This window comes from Globicephala melas, chromosome 14 (genome assembly GCF_963455315.2).
Source record: "Globicephala melas chromosome 14, mGloMel1.2, whole genome shotgun sequence".
In the NCBI taxonomy this organism is placed as follows: domain Eukaryota; kingdom Metazoa; phylum Chordata; class Mammalia; order Artiodactyla; family Delphinidae; genus Globicephala; species Globicephala melas.
Window position 1 is genome coordinate 59,983,479 of NC_083327.1, and position 11,730 is coordinate 59,995,208.

The following is an 11,730-nucleotide window of genomic DNA, read 5'->3' on the forward strand; positions in this document are numbered from 1 at the left end:
TACCAAACGTAAAATAGATAGCTAGTGGGAAGCAGCCGCATAGCACAGGGAGATCAGCTCGGTGCTTTGTGACCACCTAGAGGGGTGGGATAGGGAGGGAGACACAAGAAGAAATAGGGGAAGAGATATGGGGACATACGTATATGTATAACTGATTCACTTTGTTATAAAGCAGAAACTAACACACCATTGTAAAGCAATTATACTCCAATAAAGATGCTAAAAAAAAAACAAAAAAAACACTCCAGCAGAGGATGGGCTGACTGCCAAGAACGCAAGGGCTCCACAGGACATCCTTCGAGACAGAATAGAAGGAGGCTCAGGCTGAAAAAGGAAGGAATGAGAACATAGGAAAGGTAAGGCAGAAAGACGAGAGAGCAGAATCCAAGGGCCTTTCCATCCCCTTCCTTTATACGATCTTTGACTACTTAAATGAAATATGTATATTTCACTGTGCCTAGTACAATGGGCGCTATTTAAGTGTATTCTGTTATAGGATTAGTACAACCAATCCACACTTATTTAAAGGAAGAAGAAAAAGAAAAGCAGAAACCTAAAATGGAATATTTGATGTCTGGAATCCACTCTCTCATTGGATCCTCACAAACTATTTTTTTATTCCCATTTTATAGATGAGGAAATTGAGTATCTGAAAAATTATCTAAGGCCATAGGGGCCGTAAAGGATGAAAGCCTAATTTGAGCCAAGGACATGTTCTTTCAGTTGCATCACACTACTCAGCATTACCTTAGAGAACAAAGCTGCTTATTTTAAGGATTAGATTATGTTAAGATTTTAAAACTTTTACTGCAGACTATTAACCATTGCTACTGTATTTAATTCAGCTCAATGGTAAAATGAATCTATCAGTTTGGGAATCATATACCAATTGCTGATGAAAAGTTTTTCCTGCAAGGAAAGGGGAGTGACTAAGGGTAGAATTTACAGAATCTTGCTTTGACATCTTGCCACAGACATACATAATAGAAGATTGAAAAAGGAGTTTGGCTTTTGGAAACTCCTTTACAGAACTTCCTTAGAGGGTTGGAGAGGAGGGATCAGAGGAAGCTGGTGGTATAAAACAGGCAAGCCATCATTTTACATTTTACTAAAGTGGTACAAGGTCCTTAATCAGCAAGAACGTGAAAGGAATACAACATAAGTGAAGAAGCCTGGGAACTGATTTTCAGAGTTTACCCTAGTTACATATTTTAAGGGAACACTAAATCTTACCAAAACAATGACATTTACTCTAGAAACAAAGTCTTAATTATGAATGTCCTTTAATCCCAAACGTTGCCATTGTTCATAAATTGTTCCTTATTGATAAATCTCATGATCAAACTGGAGAATGTCTGTCTGAAATTATATTTTTATCCAACCTATAGCTGGAACATGATAAGGCAGCAGATTCAGCACTTAGTAATAAAATAAAACTCATTCTCCCAATCCTGATTTCAAACAGATTTATATATCCTTTGGCTACTGTTAAATTTGGAGCTTTGCACAGTTTTGACTTAAAAGTTTCTCAACAATGACCAAACCCAGCATCTACCCCTTTACCCTTGATGAAACACTAGAAGCAATTCTCACAGTAATTCAGAACTTCTTTAATGCAATAAAAATATATGGAGCTTTGAAAGCTCCGTATTTCCAAGGGACATGTGAGCATAGCTCTCTGCCCTTGACTTTCCATAGAATGGAGTCAGCTTTTCTCTCTATGTAAAACACAGGGATTGACTACTTCATTATTTTTTATTTTATTTTTTTTTTGCTGTACGCGGGCCTCTCACTGTTGTGGCCTCTCCCGTTGCGGAGCACAGGCTCCAGACGCGCAGGCTCAGCGGCCATGGCTCAGGAGCCCAGCCGCTCCGCGGCATGTGGGATCTTCCCGGAGCAGGGCATGAACCCGTGTCCCCTGCATCGGCAGGCGGACTCTCAACCACTGCGCCACCAGGGAAGCCCTACTTCATATTTTTGAAAGTGCATTTTCTAGTTTGTCTTTCTACTGGCAATTCTTAAGCTAGGGTAAAATTGGCATTTTTGGGGAGGAATGAAAAAGAACTCCACGTCAAGGAGAGTTATATAAGAGCTAAGTTTGAAGTCTTAAATAGTTCAAAGACAGAAATAGGGACTCTGTTCTCTGGAAAACCCCCTAATCAGCAAAATTTCAGCCATGGTGAAGATCTGGAAATCATGAGTTAATGTCCTGTGACCTAATTTCATCTGCCCTTCACCAAAACTGTAGACTGAAAGTGAGAAAAGCAGCCCCTGGTAGCAGGGAGCTGGCTTGGTACTATCAATTAGGTCTTGGTTTTGCTAGCACTCAGAGCTAAGTTTTGTCTTTTTCTGTTGAACAAACACAGTGTCACAGAACATCAACACCAAACAAGGCCATCTGTGACCATGATGGATCAGGACAAAAACAAGTTCACAAAGTAATCATGCCTGAGCACTGACAAAAATGTAAATGTTCTCCAAACCACAAAAAAATGACCAAACATCCCCCTACCCTGGCTTGTAGAAGTGACTGCTGCTTCTTTACTAGTTACAGCCTTGTTCTAGTCTCTCTTTCTGGATAAGATTCACTAAGATACCTGTTTTTCAAGGCCTAGCCCCCAGTACCTCAGAATGTGACCTTGTTTAGAAAAGTGGTCATTGTACCTGGAGAGAGTTAAGTTGAGATGGGATCATGATGAGGTAGGATGAGCCCCTAATTCAATGTGACTGGTTTCCTTTTAGGCACTGGAAATTAAGACACAGATAAGCGCACAGGGAGAACATCACGTAAAGTTTGGTATTATGCTACCACAAACCAAGGAACTACCTAGAATCCAGGAGAGAGCTATGAACAGAGCGTTCCCCAGTGCCTTCAGAGGACTCATGGCCCTGCCAACACCTTGATCTTGAACTTCCAGCCTCCAGAACTCTGAGATCATAAATTTCTCTCATTTAAGGCACCCAGTTTGTGGTTCTTTGTTATGGCAGCCCTAGGAAGTGAATAAATACCCAAACATAGAATAATTCTTGTTTTCTGGCAGCATCAAATCCAGAGGAATCCCTGACTTCCTTGAACTCTCCTGAAAATCACCTAACACAAGCCCAAATCGTAAAGTCTTTTCTCACATCCTCTTCCCATGGTGTGTGTGTTTTCCAGTTGATAAAACCAAGCTTGTTTAACGACAACCTGTGTTCCTAGTGGCCTTTGGCTAAAGGGCAGTGACGCAACTCAGGGACTTTTTTTTCCAATAATATGTATAATTATGGCTTGTTTCAGTTGTTTTAGTGTCTGCTCCCAACCCTCACCAGGGAAACCTTAATTTCAGAGCATGACTGTCTATTTTCTAATACCTTGCCAACACTGTAAAAAGGCTTCTACACGTCACTGGTTGGATTTTATCCAATAACAAGTCTGCTTCAAATGTGGATTTTTCAACTGTTTCTGCATTTTTAAGCTCATTGAAAGTGTTACACAGACTTCCCTGGTGGTCCAGTGGTTAAGATTCCGGCTTCCACTGCAGGGGGGCACAGGTTTGATCCCTGGTCAGGGAAGTTCTGTGTGCCGTGCAGTGTGGCCAAAAAATATATATATATATAAAATGTTTCACTATCTTTCTACTTTTGTTGTCTCAGTGTGCTGTTTTTCTTTTCAATGTTAGCCTTTTCTCTCATAACTTTCTGGTCTTATTTCATACAGGCCATGTCATTCTGAATCTTACTGAAAATTTCTAACAGTTCTCACAGTTTTTCTTCAAGGTTCTATAATCAATTATTTTTATAGGTTTCCTCTTTTTAAAATTTTCAACACCATAAGTCTCTTTTTTCGAGTCTCTTGTTCTGTAATACATTTTCAAAATCTCTATACTTTTTTGTTTGTGTGTATACTAGGTTAGATTATTGTTAAAAAGTATTCACCTTTATGAAGGGATATATCCAGTTGAGTCCAGTCTAGATCAGCAATCCATAGCTGATCTACAGATCCATGGCAATAAATATTCATTGTTGCACGGCACTAAGATCTTGTGGTTGTTATGCAATACTAGCTAATGGATAAACCACGCTTTCTCATTTGTTTACTTGCATATTCTTAGTCGATGGGGATAACTATACGTATCTAGACTCTACCAAATTGGGTGGATGGATACCCTTAGTTTTACTTTCTGACAATTGGATGCTAGCTAAATTTTCTCTTTAAATTTGTAACTTTTAATAGGTTAGTATCCTCAGCTCCTAGCCCCAATTCTAGCAGCTAACAAATTACATTCATCTGGCTTTGTTCTGTGGCACTGTTGGGATTTTATCCTGTCCTTTCTACCAGTTTTCTGACACTGAACACAAAGAGAATATGAAAAAGTGATTCCGTCCAGAGCTGGCATTCTCTAAGACACTTTAGTTATGGAAATGACATATCCCCAGATTCAATGCCTTCCCTTCTTCTTGTATAATTGTCTTCCTTAAGTTGCTGTCCCTAAATGAATATAAGGAGAAAGGTACTAAAAAGAGCATGGACATGTTGGCTAGAGGTGGGAATGGCAATCTGGCAGTCTACAAAAGCAACAGCCACAGAGGGGAGGGAGAGATGCCTAGTTTTCTTTTTAGTTCGGTCCTTGCATTTCTGGGCCAGGAGCTGATAGTATGAAAGGTGTTAGGGTTGTGCAGTTCCCCGTGTCACAGTAAGGGCTAGGCCTTTCCACCCAGGTTATCCATTAGAGTTAAGAAAATTTCTCTTCGAATCTCAAGTTTCAGCGTTGCGAGCTTTCATGTATTTCTTTCTTTCCCCATATACTTCTCTTTTCCTAAGAAATTTATTGAGAAGCAGAGAGAGGTCAGAGGCTCCTCGGTAGGTGCCATTTAAATGAGGGATTAAAAATGGATACAGTGATATAACCAGAATGTATGTTCCTTGTGGGCAGAGACTAATTTCACGTTTCTTAACTAATTTATAGCATAGTATCAGCATATAGTAGTTGTTCAATGAATTTTCTTCAATGGATAAAATCAGTTTGATCTAAACCGTAAACAATCCCTAATTATCCAATTGGCATTTCTTGGCAACTGCGGAAGGAGTTTCCTACCCATGTCCAAGGTCAAAATATTCTGCTCTTCTGATATCAAGCCAATTCACTATTCACGTGATGTAAATTACTACCCACTTCATAAGTTTATTATGAAGATTAGAGTATCACTTAAAGCAGTCAGTATAAAGCCACAATAACAACAGGTATGTCTTACGGTTAATTTAAATATTAGCTTTTATTATAAACCATTCCTAATATAAGTTCCTTGATGGTAGAACACTGGTTCCTATCATCTGTGTGAGAAACTGACAAGTCACTGTACAAGTTTATTATATGGTGGTACCAAGACAGGTAATGAAAACCCCAGAACGATTAACCTCAGAATAGGTACAATGGGCTAAAAAAATAAATTTACTCCGATGTCAAAGGAGATATTCCCTGTCTAAACTTGTTCATGTTTTTAAAAATCGTGACAGGCATTAACAGCAGGTAATTCCATATAAATTAGTATTTGAGCCCTAAGACAAGGCTGCTTGGAGAAGTTTCCTTTAATTTTGGTGCAGTAGCTCCCTGAAATAGTCAGATTTATAGCAATGTTGAGATTTGTTCCATACAAAGTGATTTTAACTACTATTAGTAGAAAACGTAGGTTGAATAAAATCAAGTACCGCTGGAAAATCAGGCAAGTAAATATTTATAAACAATATTCACGTAAGACAAGTGACTTAAGTGATATTCTATTAAATAATTTTATTTATATTATGGTGCTTCACCTCAGTAAATCTGCAATAATGAAGGGATTTAAAATTTAATTATCCTCTAGCTTTTCAAACCTATGACTTTATAGTTTCTTCAGTTCTGGGGAAAATGTGTTTTGCTTTTCCTTTCAAGTAAATAAGATAAAAATTAATATTTAAGTTTTTGAAATGACATATAAACATACTAAATTTCTATTTTCATGCCTGCACTGTTTCTCTCTGATTTCAAAGTGCTACTTCAGAAAACATGTGAATTTAAGGTTTCTAGAATTTTCCTTTGCTCTAAGTCTAAATTTAATGTTTGAAAGTCAGAGAAAAATCATAAAACAATAAAGCAACAGTATTTCTATGTAAACAACAGCAAAAATCCTATTTGAAAAAGCTATAAAAAGCTGCTTATTGCTTCAGTGCCAGAATTTTCTGCAAGGATCATTTGCAGTGTGCTGGACAGACTTTTTCGAGCCAATATTGCCATCTATTGGTAAAGTTTATACTGTATCTTACAAAATGAAATTTTGGTTGATGAATGGCGAAGGCTGTTTTTGCTTTGGCTTTGGTTTGTTTTTTGAATTTCATTCGAGTTGCATGGAAGGAGAAGGTTTCTTTTTCTTCCTGAGGAAAGTTCACAATTTGGTGTGGTGACTAAGAATGCTGGCTGAGCTCTTTCCTACCTGTGTGAGCTTGGCAAGTGACTTAAGCTCTCTGGGTCTTTTCTTTCTCATCTATAAAATGGATGTTCTGAGAACAGTGCCTAGAACGTAATATGTGCTCAGTGAAAATTAGCTCTTATTATTTCCTTCTTAAGGCAAATCTGAATAAAAACTTCTCAGTTATTTTCTAGGAACATTCCTGATTTTTAAGATAGTTCCCATTTATGTGTTTGCTTGTTTCAATAACCCCACAATAGGAGAACATAATGGAAAGTCTTTACTGAAGTTTTAATTTCCATCTCTTGAAATTATTCAAAGTCATAAAATATATTTGATTGAGAATCATTCAGGTTACTGCCTCTTTTTTATTTTTATTTTATTTTATTTTTTTGCGGTACGCGGGCCTCTCACTGTTGCGGCCTCTCCCATTGCGGAGCACAGGCTCCGAACGTGCAGGCTCAGCGGCCATGGCTCACGGGCCTAGCCGCTCCGCGGCATGTGGGATCTTCCCGGACCGGGGCACGAACCCGTGTCCCCCGCATCAGCAGGCGGACTCTCAACCACTGCGCCACCAGGGAAGCCCTACTGCCTCTTTTTTAAATAAGCAGTAGTTTTATCTTGAATTCTTACATTTTTCTATGAACCCAATTTATTATGGTGACAAAATTTGAAGACAATAACTATAAACAAACAAAAAATACGTAATGCTTTGGGAAATGCAGCCTCTACTTACTAAGAGCAGCTTCTAGGATGTGGACATTATTACAGAAGGCAAACAGCTGAGCATTCCGTGCAGTCTCAGATTGGAAATTCACTGAGGGCCACTGTGACATTGCCACATGGCTTCTTTTCTCCCATCTTGTCCCTTTTCTTCACTTTAAGATTTATTCTGTAGGCTCATACCCTTTCCAACGTAAAATTGCCTCTCTTTGTTCAGCTCCTGCCAAATCTTCTCCTTGTCCGTTACCCTGATCAATATCAAAAAGGCCCAAGAGGGCTTCCCTGGTGGCGCAGTGGTTGAGAGTCCGCCTGCCGATGCAGGGGACACAGGTTCGTGCCCCGGTCCGGGAAGATCCCACATGCTGCGGAGCGGCTGGGCCCGTGAGCCATGGCCACTGAGCCTGCACGTCCGGAGCCTGTGCTCCGCAACGGGAGAGGCCGCAACAGTGAGAGGCCCGCACACAGCAAAAAAAAAAAAAAAAAAAAAGGCCCAAGAGGGCAGTGGACCCCTCAGAGTCCTCCTCAGAAGGTCATGGGAATGAAGGTGGAGGATGCTTCCATGTTACAATATCTGTGACCCAGTCACATACATATTCAGTTTCTCAGGGTAGAGGGGGAGTGAGCTGAGGTGACTACCCAGTGCTGGGTTCTTTCATGACCTTTGCTGTACCTAATGCTGTCCAGAGAGGCTGGGAGCTGGAGTTTCTCCCAGGGCACTATTAGGAAAATCAGCTCCAATCTTTGCAAATGCCCTCTCTCACAGCTACATCTGTTTTGGTCTGTGGCTTCTCTTCACTAAGCACTTTATCAATATAAGCCCATCTGCTTTCTATCTTTTAGGAAATTTCTGTTCCATTGATAGTACCCTTTCTTTACCATATTCTTATATCTTTTCTGCTGTTTTGGCACTTTGGTAGGGAGAGAAGCTAAATATTTTGGTTCCATGATAATCAGCAGTGCTCTTTATAACAGAATGAAAAGAAGAAACAACACTTTTCTACCCCTATTGCTGCTTTTTGGAAAAAAGTCAAGGCTCTGATTCCCAGGGGATATATTCTTCTGCACTGTCCCCCAGCTCTCAACAAACACAAAACTACTCTTGAACTTCTTTATTTTCTAGGAATTTTGCTGAAGAAAACCCTACCCTGTTTAGTTTGAAAGATTAGGCCAATCAAAGAATTAAGTTGGAGCTGCCATGGTTATGGGCATAGGAGGTGAGGACCAGAGGGTAGAGGAAGGGATGATAATAAACACAAAAAACCATGAAGTCATTCTGTATAACTTATGCAAATAAAGCCAATTAACATAAAATTTAAATTTTATTTACAGTAAGGAGGGACTCAAAGTCCCACTAGAATATAATGATTTGTTGTAAATTTTTCACATGTATTCCTTTCATAAAAAGGAGATTCTTTTTCATAACGTCAATGTTTATTTGCTCCAATATCTTTCTCATACAAAAATTGTTACTAGATTGGACATTCATGTGACATTGTAGACGTTATGTCATTTTTAATAAATTTTAATTTTGAGGAGCCACATTTTTCACTGCTGACCAATTTTGGCAAAGTTACACATATTCTGTAATAACAAAAGAAAGTTTTCAGAAATGCATCCAGAAAATTATCCCTTAAAATTTTTCTGTGTTAGGCAATATAAATGCATCAAACCAATATGTTGTACATCTTAAGCTTATATAATGTATGTCAAATATAACTCAATTACATTTTTTTTTGCTTTGTTGCAGGACTTAAAATAGATTTTAGGGAAAAAAGTATATATGGCTGCCCATCGATAGCACCTTCCTTAGTATGATCAGTATTCCATTTAAACTGGAAGTCTTTACATAGATAGAGTAGTACTGCAAATTACTTTGGTCATTGGACATCAATAAAGTCATGACATTCTTTTGATTACGTGACCAATTTCTTTTAAAAATAGTGCTGTTATATTCAATATAAGAAAAGAATTGATTTTGAAATTTAGTATTGGCTCATAGATGGGACGGACCTTGTGAGTTACAGTTGAGATAAATCTTAGTATTTCTAGTGTTTTCTATGTGAAGTTGGCATTAATATCAATGCACTATATCATTTATTTAGTATCATTCATTTTTCATGAACACAATTTATTTATTTTTCTTCAAAAACTTTCTTAGTGCCTTTGATGATTTCAAGGTCTTCATTACACTGAATTTTCTTTCTTGCCTTCTTTTACTTGTAACATTAATTTCACTTAAAATATCATATAAAATTAAAACAGATAAAATAAATTCAATAACATTTTTTCAAACGTTATTCTTGCTTGCATTCTAGAATCTATTAATGGATCAGTAATTTCTAAAAGATCGTTGCATAGTGCCACTATTTGAGTTTTGGTGTTGATTTTCCAATTGTGTTTTACATAAAGTTTTCAAATGTATGTCTGTTAAGTGTTTTTACATACAGGCCATCATTTCATTATAGCCTACAATTAATAATTTTAAAGAGATCTTATACTGAAATTTGTTGTTTTTTTAATTTACCCTTCTGGCTTTATATATATATATATATATCTACATATGAGAAACAAGTTAACACAGATCTGGCTGCTTACTCTTTGCGTGCCTCCAAGGGAACCTGGAACCATGATTGACCCTTGGCCAACCCCTTGGAATGCGGCCCTCGGGATGTGGGATGTTCTTTATGCTAGTGATTGACGCTTTCGTTGTTTTCATCTGGAGTAATGGATCATCCTGTACCAGCTTGTCAGGTTGCCTTGAACAAACATCAAGGTTGATAAGGTGTGCCTGTTTTCACTGTTGGGGTCCTGAGTTTCAGTTTCCATGGCTGGTTGAGTAGCAGGATGTGCCTATGTGATCAGCACCCCATGAAAGCCTCGGACCCTGAGACTTGAACAGTCTTTCCTGGGCGTAGACTCTGCACGGGTGTGACTACAGTTCTCTGCCAGAGAGGAAGCACATCCTGTGTGGTCTTAGATGAGGAAAGACTCAGAAGTCCCTCCTTGCTTAATTGTATTCCACCGATGCAGCATTTCTTTTCCTGCTGTTTTGGCTCTGTATTCATTGCTGTAATAAACCTTATCCATGAGTATGACCTGCTGTTGAGTCTGACAAGTCTTTCTAGTGCATCACTGAACTTGAAGCAATAAAGGGAATATCAGGGCTTCCCTGGTGGCGCAGTGGTTGAGAGTCCGCTTGCCGATGCAGGGGACACGGGTTCGTGCCCCAGTCCGGGAAGATCCCACATGCCGCGGAGAGGCTGGGCCTGTGGGCCATGGTCGCTGAGCCTGCGCGTCCGGAGCCTGTGCTCCGCAACGGGAGAGGCCACAACAGTGAGAGGCCCGTGTATCACAAAAAAAAAAAAAGAGAATATCAAAACATCATATTATTAGTTCTATCATCTACTGGACAAAATTCCCCAAATGTTCAAATATATAAATTTTTACACTTTGGTAATTCACAAATCCAAACATACTCATCTGCATTATAAGACTTCCTTACCTCAGGAATTGTTTATCTAAAACAATGAAACAATATTTAGTATGTACATATTACCTTATTCAAAAGTATTTTAGTCATCAATCTACTATAACTTTAATCTTCTGTTTTTGTATTTCAACCCCTAAGTGATATATAGTGATACGTGGTATTAATGTTTCTTTTCTATGTAAATGTTGCTATAATGTTAGTGCATTTTGGTTTGGTTTCTGCCAAAGGAGTAAAATTCCCAATATCACGCTCAAAAAGGTTCTTGCATGATCATCTTGTGCCAAACATTGTTTTGCCAAAATCTGAGCTCTATGTACATACATTCATCAACAGCCAATATTGTTCTTCACAGTCTCTACAGTGTTCCTATTTTTTTCAAGTCAGATTTCAGTTCAAACACATACCACTATGATTGAGGTCTTATGAGTAGGCTTGCTAGATTATTACAATTCTCTTGGTCCATCATCTATATGAAGCTGGAGGAACCCAGGTAACTTACCACCTAGCTTACAGCTTACTGGGAAATAGGGTTCCATCCCTTAAGCACCACTGGAGCAGGAACCTCATAGATCTTGTTCAATACTATATTCTCAGGACCTAGAACAGTGTTTGCTTCATATTAGATATTCAAAAATTATTTGATGAATAAGGAAATGAATTTTTCCAGTTAGTATTATAATCCTATATTATAACCTTTCCCCTTAATGAATCATAAAAGAAGCTATCCATTTTTCAAACACCAAATGGAGATGGTCAGCCCACAGTTACCGTCGATTTTCTTACTGTCTCATGGTATATCTGTTAAGCACCAATCCGGCATAGATCCCAGGACCTTTATCCCCTGATGCAGTGATACGCACTGATTCTAAATCTGTCTCCCACAGATCACAGAGGTGCCCCAACTTTGGCCTCTGTATTAGTTTCTTGGGGCTGCCATAAAACTGGGTGGCTTAGAAGTACATTTGCTCCACAGTTATGAAGGTCAGAAGTCTGGAAACAAGGGGCTGGCAGAGCCGTGCTCCCTCTGAAGGCTCTAAGGAAAAGTCAATTCCAGGCCAGGTAGTTCTCTGGCTTGTGACTGCATAGCTCCAGTC